Source organism: Empidonax traillii, unplaced genomic scaffold (genome assembly GCF_003031625.1).
Source record: "Empidonax traillii isolate 1590-97213 ecotype Southwest subspecies unplaced genomic scaffold, ASM303162v1 scaffold458:size851334, whole genome shotgun sequence".
Taxonomy (NCBI): Eukaryota; Metazoa; Chordata; class Aves; order Passeriformes; family Tyrannidae; genus Empidonax; species Empidonax traillii.
The window spans coordinates 283713-299514 of record NW_020955651.1 but is presented as its reverse complement, the minus strand read 5'-3'; the positions used below and the strand labels follow the sequence as shown (position 1 = coordinate 299514).

Below are 15802 nucleotides of genomic sequence, written 5' to 3'. Positions count from 1 at the left end.
TATCATGAGATTTGGCCAAAAGGCCCCTAGTTGATATGGGATGGTCCCTCAGACCTTTCGTCACTTTAGTGATTTTTCACCCAATATTGTAACAGTCCAAATTCATGCTCTTTATTTTAAAAGTCTCATAGTAAATAGATCAGATACAGGCAAGCCACTTAAATTCTCTGTGACACATTTTTTGCATCTCTTAAAATGTATGACGATTGTGTCTTTAGAGTGGTGATCATGGAATAAGTTGAGGTGTTGGCACTGATTGGTCAATCCCGACCTTTTCAAATTGTCTGCAAAACCACACTGAATTTTCCTGAAACAGTAATGTTTACTCAAAAGTTGAATGAAAGATCTCCAGAAATATTCCTTTGTGCATCTTGGTTTTGCTTGCTTTATACCATTGGTGACCTACATTACATGGAATGTTTTCTGTTAGTCAATTACAAGTATTAACCTTTAGAAATAACAGGAAAAAAAAAAACCTTTGAGAGTGTGGGAGATGGAGTATTAATGTGTAGAACATTTTTAAATCTTCAGGAAGAAGATTCTGTTGAGATAGAAGAAATTTTTTTTTCAGTAAGGTGCTGCATGTTTTTATGTTAACTCTGTGTAATAGTGAAAGAGGAACATTAAGTAACTATTATGCCTTGAAAAATGTATCCACTTGGAGAATTCTAGTATAACAGTATCGCAAGAAGTTGATGTTGATATGTACCCTTCCCACCTTTGCTTCCTTCCTGTGAAGAAAATAGGACAGTATTCCTATTTCATAGACAAGGAACTTAAGCACAATATACCTACCTTTCCTCAAGACAAGCAGAGGCAGGTACAGACATGTACCCAAACTGCAATGCATTAAACACATCTCCTTTAGCTTTACCACAGCTAGTTTTATCTGCCTTAGATAAAGGCAGAGAGGAGAGGACAGAATTGTGCAGAACAAATCTGCCAGTCTTATAAAGCTGTATCGGGAAATGCAATTTCCAAGTGCCTGGGGAAGCCTGTAGCTCAGCTACAGCCATCAGTGCAGAGGAGGATGCTGAACTGCAGACAGAAGGAAAGGGAATTTCTTTTATATATGTTCAGATAGTTTTATAGTCTCCTTTTGGGAAGAAATGCAAGAAATCTCAATAGAACAGTTGCAGGATTGCTTACCTCATTATTTTGATTTTTCAATTGACCTCTGGATATGGAGAGGTAAGGTAGTATTTTTAGCAACATCCAAAATGGGCAGGAGCCATTTAGTGCTCACAGTCTCCTTTGATTGCCTCTCTTGAACAAGGAGAAAAATGTAACAGACATTCAGGTAAGAAAGAAAGAGACAATGAACCTCAGGCAAGCCATAATAATAACGTAGTTAGGATGATTTATTTATTTGCCAGTCTTTGTGGGCTGCTTTGTGCTGACTTCATCCTGTTGCTTTAACCCTCTAAGCTCTGCACCATCTCGGGTCTGCCACTGTAGTGATACATAAGCTTCTCTGTTTCCTTCGCAGCACTGTTTCTGGCAGCAGTGGGATTTGAACGGTAGCAAAAGTGAAGCAGGCTTATGCCCTTATTTATGGCAGGCTCAAAGAGCTTGACAGCCTGGGACACAGCTGGCCAGTCGCTCCACCGAGATATCCAACAGAGGGGTGGGGAATGTGTCAAAACACAGCTCAAAAAACACACACAAAGGGGTTACAGAATGACACACAGCTTATGCATGGGTATTTTTCATTGGGCAGGTGGGGGAAGATCTACTGCATAGGAAGGGGAGAACTTAATTCAGGTTTTTCATTTCCAGTTTAATTCCCAGCCCTGTTATTCACTTTCAGCATCTCCCCGGAGAACTCACTTGGGCTCAAAACGTTTATAACCCCATTTGTTTTTTTCTCCCCAACCTTCGGTTGGAGATGCTGAACACCTGCGGCCTCCACACCTTCCCCGTTCTCCCGAGGGGCTGCCAGGGTTCCCCGAGAGGCGGGCACGCCTGACGAGAGGCTGGAACCGGAGCTCCCTAGTTCCCACCACGGGCAGCGAGCGACACGCTCGTTCCTGCCGCTCCGGACTCGCCTGGCGGCCCCAGGCACAGGGACCTCCCGCTGCAGCACACAGCTGCAGGCTCCGCTGTGCCCCCCGCGCCCGTCCCCACCGGCACCGCCCGGCGGCTCTCAGGAGACCGTGGGACGACACCATGCCGGGCACGGCGTGGCTCAACACTGCGGGCACGGCGCCCCCGCGCCCCCTGGGGCAGGGGAGGACCGCGCCCCGGGAGCCCGGCGGTCCCTTCGGGCAGCCCCGCCTCCCCCCGCGGCCCCGCCCCGCGCACGGCCCCCGCCCACCGGGGCAACCGGCGCGCCCCGCTCTGGCCCTCCGACCGCCCCTCCCTCACGAGCCCGCGGCCTCTCCTGCCGCCGGGGCATCCCCGCCCCGCCGAGGCAGCCCCGTCCCCGCTGGCGGAGGCCTACGGCCCACGGGCGGAGGGACGCGACTCCCCGCGTGGCCCCGCCCCCGCCCCGCCCCGCGGGAGCCGCTCGTGGCAAAGTCACCGACCCCCGAAGCCCGCCGGGCTCCATCAAACGCCGTGGCCCCGCCCGCCGACGTCATGGAAACAACCGCGTCAGCCTCCCGCCCGCCAGTGGCGGCGGCGGCGGGCGGGCAACGCCGGGGGGCCCCGCCCCCGTGGGCGCCGTGCCTACCGGGGCCCCGCCTCCGCCGCCCCCATTGAAGACGCTGCACGCCGGGACCCCCCTTCTTCGGCCGGGTGAGGGGCCTCGTCACGTGGCCGGCGCTCCGCGGGCGGTGAGGGGGGCGCAGGGGACCGGCGGGCGCGGCGCCGGGAGGGGAAGGGAGGGGAGGGGGCGGCGGGCGCGGGCAAGTGAGTGACCGCGGCGGGCGGAGGCGGGAGGCGGGCGGATCGCCGCGCTCCGCCCCGCCCCGCCCTGCCCGGTGGCTCCCGGCTCCTGTAGCGGGTGCTCTGCGGCGCAGGGGCTCGGCGGCGCGCTCGGCACTGCCCGGTGCGTGCGGGGGAAAGCAGGCGAGCGGGCCCCGGTGAGCGGCCGCGGCGGCGGGAGCGCCCGCGAGGAGGGCAAATCGCCGATTCCTGCCGGTGAGGCGACGGGGGCGGGGCGGGCGATCTGCGCCCCCCCCCCCTTCCTCCTCCTCCTCCTCCTCCCCCGGCTCTCCCCGCGCCGGTGCCCCCTCCCTCCCTCCTTCCCTCCCCAATTCGGTCGCCGTTTCTCCCCCCCCGCCCCCTCTCCCGCCCTCCTCCCGCGGCCGCAGGGCGGGGGCGGCGCGGCGGGGCCGGCCAGGGCGGGGAGCGCGGGGACCTTGTGCGCTCGGCGAGAGAGCGAGCGAGCGACCGGGCGGGCGGCGGCAGGTTCACGGGCGCCTCGTCCTGGCCCCCGGCTGGCTGCTGGTCGGCCCCACGGCGCCGAGGTAAGCACGCCGGCGGCGGCGGTGGTTCGAGGCGGCTCAGCTCCCGGCTGGCCGGCCGGGGCGGGCGGCAGCGTGGCGGCAGGTGCAGCGCTGCTCCGCTCCCCCGCCGGGGCTGCGGGTTCGGCTCGCCCGGGAGGCGACACGGCCGGAGGAACTGGGTGCCTCTCTCCCAGGCTTTCGCCGGTTCTCTGTGCAGGTAACCGGAGAGCGCACCTGGACGCTGCCGTGCAGCCGGGGCACGGTGTGACCTTGAGGGCAGCAGATGCGGGGCTGAGCCTCCGCGGGAGCGCAGTGCCGTGCCGTCGGGGACCCCACGGCCGGCACGCCGCGGCCCCGCAGTCCCCGGCGAGCGGGCGGGCGCGCTCACGCCGCGGATTAAGGTGGTGCTCAGCCCCCGCCGCCCGCCGGGTTAAGTAGCCGGGATTAGCCCGCTGCGGCAGCACGACACCGACATCCCTGGCGCTTCTTCGCCGCCCCGCGGGGGCTGGGAGCCCGGCACCCGCGCAGCCTCCCCCGCCGCTTCCCTACCTCCCTCACCCGCCCGCCTGCCGCGCCCCCAGGGCGGTGTTTTTAGCCGTGGCTGAGTCGTACGCCGCTCTCCGTCGGAGCAGGCGGGCTGATTTGATTTATCGATGCCTGGCCGGGCTGCTCATCGACCGGTGTGCGCGGACGGGGAGGGGATGCGGCACCACTTCGGTTGCTGGGAAAGAGGAGCCCTGGCGGGCGTTGCTCTGCGGGTGAGCCTGACCCCGCGCGGGGCCGCTCCGCGATGGGAAGCGCGTCTCAAGGCTGTGTCATCCTCGTCCCGGCGGTGCGTGTAACCTTTGGATGTGACACCACGTGAGTTTAGGAGCGGGCTGGAGCCTCCGCCGGGGGATGGCTGGCCGCTGCCGAGCGCGGTCAGTGCTCGTCCCTCGAGGTGGAGCGGAATGAGGCGAGTGTCCGCGCCGCTGCCCGACCGAGCTTCCCCCCGAGCCCCTCGGTCTGTCGGTAAAGGCTGAGGTCGGAAGGATTTAGGATTTAGGGAGGAAGGTCTCATGGAAAGCTGACGGGCAGAGGTGGTCTGTGGTCCTCGGGAGCATTTCTTTTAGCGTGGCGGTGCGAGCGGTGTTTACCGGAGGCAGGAAGGGGCTCGGCCTGAGCTCCGAGACGCGTTTGGAAACCGAGATCTGTGGGTTAGTCTGTCGCAGGGTTCGCAGCCCGAGGGGCAGCGTATTAGCACAGCTGTAACAGGAGTCTGTGTAGTGCTGTGAGTGTTCCGTACTTCACATAAATCTTTTTTACATTTGACTTCTTAAACTGTAGCGGGCAGGTGAAGAGAAAGATGCACAGTAGCAAAATTTCGGTGGCTTTTTCCTTGTAATTTTAAGGTCCACATTCGAGAAATATTTAACTATCTGTTATATACGGCATTCTTGAATCTTTATATTCAGGTGCTGAGGTTTTGCTCTCAAGGTGTGTTCAGAAGGAACTGGCGGTATACCTTATGCTGTGTCTGAAACGGTCATTTTGAGAATGTGGTTGCTGGCCTCAAAGAGCTAAGTGACTAGCTAAGTAAATATTCAACTCATGTCCCTTCTTAGAAGTCTAGTTTCAAGCCCATTGTACTTGTGAGAGATCTTCCATCATTAGTGACTAGCAATCTTGACTTGCTGGGTAATGAAATGAGAGTGCCTTTGGAAAACCACCGCTCGTGGAAAAGCTTCTGCATCTTCAAAACATTCATAGGTCCTAATGAATGTGAGTTGAAGTAGTGTGTTTAAGTGCTTGAAAAAGTGTTTTTTAGATAACTTGGCAACTCCTTGGTTCATGATACAGTGTTCAGAAGGTCGTAGCTGTGGCTACAGCCAGGGCCATTTTTTTTTCCTGTTTGTTGGAGCATTTCAAGGATTTGTTCCAAACACCACAAATCATGAATTCCAATAGAAGTAAACTTGTGTGTCTTTAAACTGTTGGCTCTTTTGGCAGGAATAGCTTCCAGTGTACTAGGACTTTAATACTTATGGCATAATGAATGGAAACTCTCGGTGTCAGTGGAAAAAGTGGTCACTGAATTCAGTGAGGAAAGAAAACTCGAATGTGAAATTTTTGGTCTGGAACAGCATCATTGTGTGGTTCGGTTGATTGCTCTCCTACTGTTGATTATGGTAACCCACCACGGTTGGATTATTTGACGGAAATGTGGATCCTATGTTATATGCAGCCACTTGCAGGTTTTCCCAATCAATGCTGCTCAGTGCTGAATTGCAACATTATTACTTCAGTTCATTCACAGAAAAATGCTGCTTTCCGTGTAGGTTACTAAAATGATAGCAGTCAAAACTAATTTTAAGGGGAATCGTAGCTGTGGTCGTTGTATGCACACATATGGTGACTCACTATTGCATATTAAACAGTTGTGTTTAGGAACTTTAAGCAGAAAACAAGACTTGTGTCACATTAGCATTGACTAAACTGTGTATTGGTTTCTTACACAAAGTTGCATTACATACAGATAATGATACAAGGAAGGGATCCGCACTTGTGTAGTATACATTCAGGTAATAATCTGGGAGTGATCCTGCCAATTAAAATGCACTGCAGTCTAAAGTTAGTCTCGTTTAGAAAGTCACTCTTGTGGACCTCAATATAAAGAACTTCTGTCAGCTGTTAAAATTACAAACCTCTAAACTGTATTGTGGAAGGCTTAACAGCAAGCTGAGAGGCTTGAAAATGTCCTGTAGCAAAGGCACAAAGGTCTAGTAATTACTTTTTTTTTTTTTTTTACTGTTTAAATTTATTCAGAACAGAAAGGGAGGGAGAAAGACTGAATCTGCTGACGCCACCTCAAAAACAGATGCTTTGGAAGAATTGACTTTACCAACATTTAAGATTTTAGAGCTGGGAACTTAATATTAACTGACAAGTTCAAAATGGACCTGGCAAAACAAGTCTCCCTTAACATAAGGGTGGACAAGATAGCCTAAAGTATCTTCTAACTCAAATTTCTTCCATTAAGGTAGACTAAATATTAATGGCACTGAGCATTCTTTACCGCTGAAATGTGACCTCAGAAGTGTCTTTCAGTGTTTGGACTTTTTATTTTAATATATGTTCTCTTCTGTTTTTCAAGAGAAAATTATTCTAGTGCAACAATGGATTTGCATTTTAGTCAGAGTTGAAGTTGGGTTTCAGTTAGCAAAATTTAATCTAATGCAGAATAGTGAACAGCCATGATTAGTCCAGGGCATTTAAAACTGAGTATCTTTTGAGAAATAAGGAAGACTGCTTGAACCTGTAAAATTTTTGTTATAGAAATGCATGCTTACTTTCTTCCAAAAGGATCAATAAAACTGCAATAATAGTCTTAAAATTGTATCATCTAGTATTTGCAACTTGTCTTAAAATGAATACTAATAATAAAAGTTGTGGTTCAGGAGATAAAGATCATTCTCTGTAGAGTATTTTAATTAAATATTAGATAAAATCTAGGGGTTGCAGTATTGTGCTTAGAAAGGGAAGATTAGCTCTGTCTACTGGCTTGCTATAGTGTGTGCAACAATCATAAGTAGGTTTATCTTATTTTTTTTTAATTCAAACCTGTTAAATTTTCTTTAAAGGCATAATTTTTATTTTGCCTTACGAAGTTAAGGCTTTGTTAACTGAAGAACAAGGAAGGCAGCAGACACGAAGTGATGTTGTTGCTGGTTTGGAAAAGTGAACCTATGATGGTTTATGTGGAGAATGGGTATTTCACGCAAGCGTGAAGAATTACTAGTCTAATTCAAAATATATTGTCTTTATAAAGATTAGATTTCTTCACTTTTCAGTAACTAATGGTGTTCCCCTAGCTTAAGCTTCAGTCAGCTAAAAAGACCATGTACACTAGTTAAACAGCAGAGTGATAAAAAAAGTAAGGAAGAAAGGATTTTTGTTCATAAAACAGGGCAGTTTCATAGAGAAGATGTAAGCAGTGCTAATACACATTGTAGAAGGAGGATTTCCTGGAGGTGACATGCATCATGAAATCAACAGGCAAAATATTAGACTAAGCCATCTTGGAATAGTTGTACCTATTAACACAATGTAATTTCAGCTGAAGTACATGATATTGTCCAGTTTACCTTTTATTTCTAAATTATCGGGCTTTCAAATAGAGTTCATAAAAATGACTTTATAGTTTTCATGACAGGTTTCTCTTGATGTGAGCAGTAACTTTGAAGGATCTGTCTGTTCAAGCTATTCATATTCCAGTAAACATTATGAAAATTATTTCTGCTGGCACTTAAAAATCTTACTCTAAATGACAGATGGTGTTATGGGGGTGTTATTAGTTTAGTTTTGGTGAATTGCAAAATAGGCATGAGGCTGTCTCCATTGGTATTTCAAAGATCTAGTGGGCAAAGAAATGTAAGGAAAATGTAAGAGTCATTTTGAAAAGTCCATAAATAACTCAGAAAATAAATACAAATTCTTTTTGTCCACTAAGAGATAAAATGTAATATGCTATTACAAGACAGACAAATAAAAAAGCCTTGCCTTTGAAGGGGAATGGACTGAGGAGGAGAGTATATCTACCTTGACTGCTGTTTATAACTGTAATGTGCAGTTAGAGTGCATGGATGCATTTTGAGGATGACAGTTGATAAACTTCGGTGCTGGCCACTCAGTCTGACTGGTTTTGCCACTTAAAACATGACCAGTCTCATCACTAGGGGTACTACTGGCTTATTGCTGGCCATTTTCTGATGCTGCTTTTGAGGTGAGAGTTAGGTAAGTACCTGCATGGCCTCCTACTTGTGGTGGACTTCAGTGGTTCACATGTCTCTTTTTTTTTTTTTTTAATACTGCACATGAGCTGGATGTTGCCTTAGTTCCCAGTGAGCACAGGAAACACTATGTTCTTAAAACACACTTCTGGGAGCCTATCACTTGTAATCTGCTACCCTTACTTGTGCCCTTATATTCACAGAAAGATAAGGTGGCAGCAGGGAAAACAACACTATTGGGTTCTCACCACTTGGTGTACAGTGTCTGGTCAGAGGAGGCCTGGGATGTCCCATACTCTGCATAGTTGATAGCAACAAGCCCCATCTGGAGACAGAAAAGATGATTCAGCCACTCTGCTTTAAGCAACTAACTTCCTGGGACTCAAGGTTCACAGTGGTGTGCTCTTTTTCTGCTTATGTCTTCACTGCAACTCAAACTTTAATATTAAAGATTTTGAATGAAAAATTATCTTAATCACCTTTACATACACCAGTGAAAGAAATATCAAGTGCTCTTTTCTGCTGGAGCGTTCCAGAAGTGCCTTTCATGGAGATCACGCAACTTTTTTTTTGCACTTGTTATTTGAACAGTGACTGGTTCCTTGTCTGTGTGGTTCTTTCAGGATTACCTCTGTGTCTGTGCAAATATAAGGATGTCACTCTCCAAAAGCTTGGAAAACATTTGAGATGTTGATGAGAGGCTTTTAAGTCCTCATCAAAAGATTTTTTTTCTGTTAATATGTTTGATACTTTTTTAATATTCCAAAGTTATGTCAGACTTTTATGATGACCTTCTGGAGATGCTGAGTTTATCAGCATAATCCAAGAGACTGTGAGGACAGAATCAACTTAATATGTATTTCCCATTTGACTTGTCAGTGTGTGTGTGAAGTTTCATGGGTTGGTTGAGGTGGCCTCATGGCTACTTGCATTTCCGCGTGTCTTAGACTACTTAGTACCTCCCCTCTCCTTTGTGCCTTCTCTACCCCTTTGTATCTACTCATTGCACCAGTATGTTCTTTGTTACAAAAGCCTTGGCACAAACTTGGCTCTCCAAGGTGAGAAGTGAGGCTTACATGAGGGAGTCAGTACAAGTCTTTGGATTGGTGGTGTGGAAATGGTTCTCCTTCTGCAGTTGTCATGTGAAACCATTCCCTAGAGACTATTAACCTTTTGACATAGGAGAACTTGAAGCTATTGTTCTGACTGAGAGAGTGGTTTGAGTGCCAGTCTTTAACTAACGATGTTCCAGAACAGTTAGTGTCTATCCATACGGATCTATAAGTAAAATATTTAAAAATTTTAGAACACGTGAACTATATTCCTAGGTGGTTTCTGGTACTACAGTGGAGGAAATGTGCTTGTTGAATTGTTTGTCCAGATTTGCTTCCTGAGGTTTTTACGTAGATAAGACCAAGTATATAGTAACAAGAAATGGGTGGAAGAGATTTACAGGTATGGTTAGCCCTTTAATTATCTGAGAAAGAGTGGTATTTTTGAATCTGTTCTGGTTATTTAGATACAGTAGAGACTAAATCACTATCTTAATATGCATATTTAACAGGAGTTTTTCACTTCTATCTAGGCGCTACTGTGGTTAGCGTTGCTTTTGCACTTCAAAATGCTTTACGTTTCTTGGGTCTGCCAATTTTTCTTCACTTGGGAATGAAGCTGGTGCAAAATTTCATGAACCCTATTGAATACAGTGCAAATCAATACTTAAATTAGAGCAGTGTCTAGCAGCCTCATTCTAGTGAGGTTGTATGAAACATGAAATGGTTCTGGCTGTCAGGATCTATGCCAGGTGGCTTTCAAATATACATAGTTGAGAGTGACAGCTGGGGAGGGTAGGAAAAGTGCTTTACCACTGCTAACACAACTGCTTTACTTCTGCTTTATTAATAACTCAAATAGTTTCACCTTGTGTTCACCTACTTCTGCTCTGAAATCCACATAGTTAACAGTGGCAGTGATTTTTCACATTCTAAAATGAGCTTGCTTTGCATTGTGAAACATCTTAACATCTTCACAGAGTCTGATTTCAGATGTGTTTTGGTAATAGGTAGATCTGGCTGTGGTGACTGCAGATCTAAAGGATTTGTTCCTGAATTAGAACTGTATCTCTAAAACAAGTTGAGATTTGGTAGTAAAGGGCAAAATTTTCTAGGATTTGAGAAAAAGTATGGTCTCTTGCTTACTGGATTTATGTGTGTTGGTTACTATAAGTGGAGCTGTCCTTCAGATAGGCAGCCACTCATGTTGCATACCAGGTTATGAGAACCTTTTGAAAGAGCTTTAGTACGCATGCACACCCGAAATGAAATACTAGCATATAAAGCAGTGGTACATGCTAAGTCTGCTTGTGAGTGAACAATTCACATATGGCGTTCTTTTTCCCATGTTTATCCTGGTGTTGCTGGGCACTGGACAGCAACTTCTCAAACTGTATTAACAAAATTGTTTAGAAAGGGTTGTCTTGGTTGTGTGAAGTCTGACACCCTAAAGCTGTGTTGTAAACTTAAGCAACCTCCTAGGTCAGGAAATTGTTTTACCAGATGGAAAAATACAAGGAATGGATGCTTGAGGGGAGTACTTTGCTTTCTGTGAAGATTCAGTAGTAACATCTTTGGTAAGTGGACATCTCCAGAACTGCAACACTGAATTTTCATAGGCTCCTTCTATTGTCAAATCTAAAGCTACAGAAATGAATATGGAGAACAAAGCTATGTATATAATCATGGGCAAAATGCTTTGAACTGCATGAAGTAAATGTTACCTTGAGGCAGTGATCATAAAACAGGCCAGTTTCACACTTCTATGAGGAGTTGCCAAAGGCCCTTATGATCACCATTGAGCTGGCAAAGTAAAAATCCTTCTGACAGGCTTTCCTCTTCATTGCCACAGGTGGCAGTAGCTGAAAATAGAGGTAGGGCTGCTGTGTGGTCTAAATTCTGGGGCTGAGGGTGAACAGGAGAGCTGGGGCTGCCTCTGCTGCCTGGCACCTCTACCCTTTGGTGGAGAGGAGGAGTTCTGTAGAAAAGGTCTTGGCTACCCCGTGGGACAGGTTGCTTGAGCCAGCTGAAGGGCTCTTCTGTGCTGGCAAGGACTGGCCCATACTGGGCTGGTTGAGCAAGAGGTAACCAATGGGTTTTTGCCCTCAATCATGCTCTTGAGGCCACATCCAAAATGGTGCCCTGTTTTGCAGCTCTCCTGACAGAGAGAGGCTGGCAGAGACATCACTAAGTTGATAAGGGACTGTCCTATGGTGTGTGGGGAGAGGTGAAGTGAGATGGCTTTGCTTGACCTGGAAGGGGGAAGGCTGAAGTGGGATCCTGGTGATGGCTCTGCAGTGGGGCATTGCAGAGAACATGCAGTTAGGCACTTCTCTCCCAGGATGAGTGTGGAGGTGTGGAGAAGAGCTTCCATGATTGACTTGAGCCGGTGAGGCCTGTACTGGCTGGAAGGGGGCAGTCCTCGTCACAGTGTGACCTTCAGGAGGAACTGCAGGCATTGCTGCTGTCGTCTTCCTTGTCACTGGTTCTCATCTAGGGCTGTCCCCTGACCTTGAGGTCAGGTGAGCGGCAGTGCTGGCGCAGGGCTGTACCTTCTGGCTGTAGCACAAGCTCGGATATTCCTAAACTAACTGTGAAGCCACATCCTTCCTCTTGCATGTGCCTGCTCTGACATGGTAGTGCAGCTGCTTGATACGCGAGTTCAGCCCAGCCGACTGGCAGAGCAATCCTGGCCACTTACATAAGCATGTTAAAAAAACTGAAACTGGTCACTCTGAGCCTCTTCTGTTGCTGAAGTGACACAAGCACATCTAAGATGAGATTCATGTAACTATTTTAGATCTTGTCCTAGGTGGCTAAATTTGATATTTTGGTGTAGAAGTTATAATGTATCCATTGCCTATTAAAAAACAAAACAAAACAAACCCCGAAACTGAACTGCTTATCTTAAATGTAGGTGTTTCCATTTGGTCAGGTGAATCTTGCGTATGATGGGAAGAATGTAAACTTGAACCATGGAATGCACACAGTCTTCTGAACTTCAGGTGGTGAAAGCAGGGGATAGAGAAGGGCGCAATTTCAATATTGACTTTTAAAAAACTCTTGCATCTGCTGCATGCTGTCTATTACTAACTATTGAAGTACTAATCTTGAGTAAATGAAAGGTATTTAGTTTTTCAGGTTAAAAATGGAGATAGCAACAAGCCCCTGTAGATCCATAAAGGCAGCTCCAGTAATTTTAAAGTGTAAAGTTCTGTGGACTTTGCTGTAGACACTTAACTGAGAAGAAGGATGCTTCAAATATACTCGGGTTTGAAGGGGCTTTTTGGCCGTTACCACCCCACTGACTTAGTTTATATAAATGGATCATGTGTTTTAACTTGTTGATTAGAAGCCTAATGTCAGCCTGTCAAATGTAAAGGGTGTTACAAACATAATTATTTGGGAGATTAACAAGGCTCCAGTTGCAGGATGAATTAGAATTGTGGTATATTTCCTGTAAGTATGGTTTCATATTTGCTTGACTCAAGCAGGTTCAGTGTAGTTCTGTGCTGTGTTTTGAGTTGGCACTTGTTGTGTGTTATCTGTGTGGTGAGTCTGGTTAGATAACCAGTCTGCCCAAAAACCAGCATTTTTCCTATCTGGATAAGCTTCTCATATACTTGCAGAAACAGTCACGAGAGACTGCAATAACTTGGAGAAGGGAAGGATGATCAGAGTGGTTGGGACACATCCAGATACACGATCGTCACCATGTTTGCAATGAAAAAAGCATAGCTTTTCTTGCTGTGGTTGCTCTTCATAAAATGTACTGAGCAGCCTGGCCAGAGTCCTGGGAACCAACCAAGCACAGCACACAAATAGAGAACACTGCAGGAAGGAACCCTGATATTCAACAGCAAAACCGTGAGGTGGTCTTGTTGCATGCTAGGGGTAAAACAGACATAAAATATTATGTAAACTCTGTAAGATGGGAACCAGTTCAGAGTGGACTGACTTATTAATTTTGTGAATCTACTGTTTGAAAAGCTGAGAAGTGAACACCGTTTTCCTGTAGATGGGGAATAGAAGCAGCCATCTAACTTGCCGAAGGGTGGTTCTTCTATTTTTAAAGCTTAAAACAAGTGAAGGCTAAATTACGTAGCTACAGGCACATTTTTTTCTGGCAAGTACTAATCAAAATCTAATGATTCAAGCTGTGAAAGCTTTCTAAAGTTCATATGAAGTTTAAGATGGTGGAAATTTATCTTTTCTTTAGGAGGAGGAGTGTTTTGCTGCTCTTCAAGAGGAAACTTTGAGACAAAGGCATGTATTGCACTTTTGTGAAATTTTCATATGCAGACTTTTAAATAGTGAAACTTAGAAATAGCTACCCAGTAAAATTATTTGATAAATGCTGAAGATGTTTGGCAAGAATTTTATATTAGCCTAGCTTCTTACCAACAGGTTGGGATATACTGAGTTTATTAAAAAAAAGAAAAAATCCATGTAGTTTTGCAGACTAAAAAAGAAGGGAGTGTCTTGTTTGCAGAGCTTTTGCCAGGAAGGTATGTTGTCTCATGTTGGCCTAGAGCTTTGCACTTGCCTCCATGAGATGGCAAAAAGCTATCAATCTGTCTGCTTAAAGCCTGTTCCTCTTTCAAAAACCGTTTCCACAGCCGCCACTGTGTCAACACCGTTCAGTCGTAAGTGCCAACTCCAAAGCAGGCTGATCAATGGAAATGCTAAATAAAGCAGCAGAGCTCTTGCCTCAGAGGATGTGTAAAACCAGCTTTGCCAGTAGATGTGTGCCTCTGTGAGTGCCAGCAGAAAGGTTTGCTGTTTGTTACCTTCTGGTCCAACACTGCTCTGTGCCTTCCTGGCACCTTTGCTTGTGGGTCATGTTAAACTCTTGGGTTTCTCAGCTTGTCTTCCAGGTGAAGCTGCTTTTTAAGAAATGAACAACCGAAAGGGTTTAGCTTTTCTGGAACTGAGAGCAGAATCCATAGGAATAAAAACTTGATTATCTTAAATTGTAGCTATATAATAGTTTTGGTTGTTGGGGGGGGGGGTATGTGTGGTTTTTTTGTGGTTTGCTTGTTTGTTTGTTTCTTTTTACATACAAGGCATCAAGCTTATGGTACTTGTTGGTACTCTTAGAATTGCTCCTGCCTCAGGTATGAGATTTTGAGATGTGGCAGCTGGTTGAGGATCAGAAACAAAACACCAAGTCTACTGCCCGTTGACATACATGTTTGTGAAAGCCCGAGGAAGTTCTTGGCATGCCTTAAATTAAGCGCATTAGGTTTACAGGCGCAGCTCTTTTAGTGCTTTCTTACAAGGTATCTCTTTCACAGCTGATAAGTAAAATGATGTCTGTACTCCCTCTGCTGGCTCTGCAAAAGTAGCTTTCATGAGCCTAAATAATCGAGTAGCACCTCTTACAAATATGCCTGTATGAAATTCTGAGTTAAGAACAGTTTAATGAATGGAGGAGGGATTTTCCTGAAAAATGGGTCAACAAATAGTTACTGAAAGCTAATCAGGTGTCTCAGATGCTATCTCTTGCTATAATGGTAAACACTGGTGTTGTATATACCTTTGTAATTGTAGTCTGGTCTGTTTTTGTGTATCAACAATTGGATGTGGCTATCCAAATTAAGATGCCAAATACTTGTACATCTTGTCATACGTCTGAGCCCTATTTTTATAGGCATTGTGTGCTCATATGTACATAGAGGTATGATACCTGGAAGCCTCCCACGGGGTAAGAAGACTTATATACTTCTGTAAATTAGAGTGCTCTGTACATTTATTTGCTTATTCTGAAACTACTTGTTTCTTTCTATGTGAAGAGATAAAAATTCTCAGCCAGAATGGAATAAGTTTGGGGCTTGAACAGAGTCTTAGTATAGATAGGTGTTATGTACATAATCAAAACAACTGCTCTTGGAAGTCAATAGACATCTTTACATGCCAACGTGATTAATTCTGTTTTCTTGCTTTCTGATATGATTATTCTATTATACAACTATTCTAATTAATTTTGGTTTGTCAAATTCAGTGATATTTAACAGCTTCAGAGGACTGAAAGGATAACCTACCCTGATATAGTGGTCAGTAACCGGATAAGTGGAATAACAAACCAAACTGCCTTAAATAGGAACCCCTGAGCCTTGTGGAGAGTCTAGCTCCTGGTTGCAAAGTCTGAAATTTTCTAGATTTTTGTCCCTTCAAGGTACATTTCCTGGAAAGCACAGCCTTTTGTCCAGACGTTTTATTTGTATAATTCATGACTGTCAAATATTCCAGAACAGTAAGACTACTGTGCAAACCCAATTTAAGAATTCAGTAAACACAATTTAAGAATTCCATGCAGCCAAACACTGCGGTTCCTCCTGTTGAATTTCTCTTTGGGTATACTTGTGGCTGTCTGCAGATGTCTTCAGGCACTGCTGTACTCAGAAGGGACTTTTTGGCTGTATAAAAATAGGCAGTTGCCCAGAGGTTAGAACAAGTCTTCTTCTCACAGCAAGCATGTTCCTCCTACTGAATATCCTCCTCTTCCACATGCTATTGTGGATTAAGGTCTTGAAGTTTATCCCTATGACTTGGTTATACTCCACTTAGAATTCAGTTTTACTTTTTT

The 15802-nt window shown here is 45.8% G+C and overlaps 1 protein-coding gene across 7 annotated transcripts in view; it reads left to right on the top strand.

The window, feature by feature from the left end:
* The first annotated feature begins 2700 nt into the window (after positions 1 to 2700).
* The window catches only part of ATP2B1 (ATPase plasma membrane Ca2+ transporting 1), a 62479-nt gene continuing 49377 nt past the window's right edge, over positions 2701 to 15802 (top strand). For 2 of the 7 annotated variants that reach the window (XM_027895363.1, XM_027895357.1), the window contains exon 1: positions 2960 to 3084. The gene's annotated coding sequence lies outside the window, so the exon portion shown is untranslated. Of the gene's footprint in view, positions 2778 to 2958; positions 3085 to 3289; positions 3414 to 15802 lie in introns of those variants that run through there. The other 5 variants (XM_027895361.1, XM_027895360.1, XM_027895359.1 and 2 more) reach the window with 4 other exon arrangements.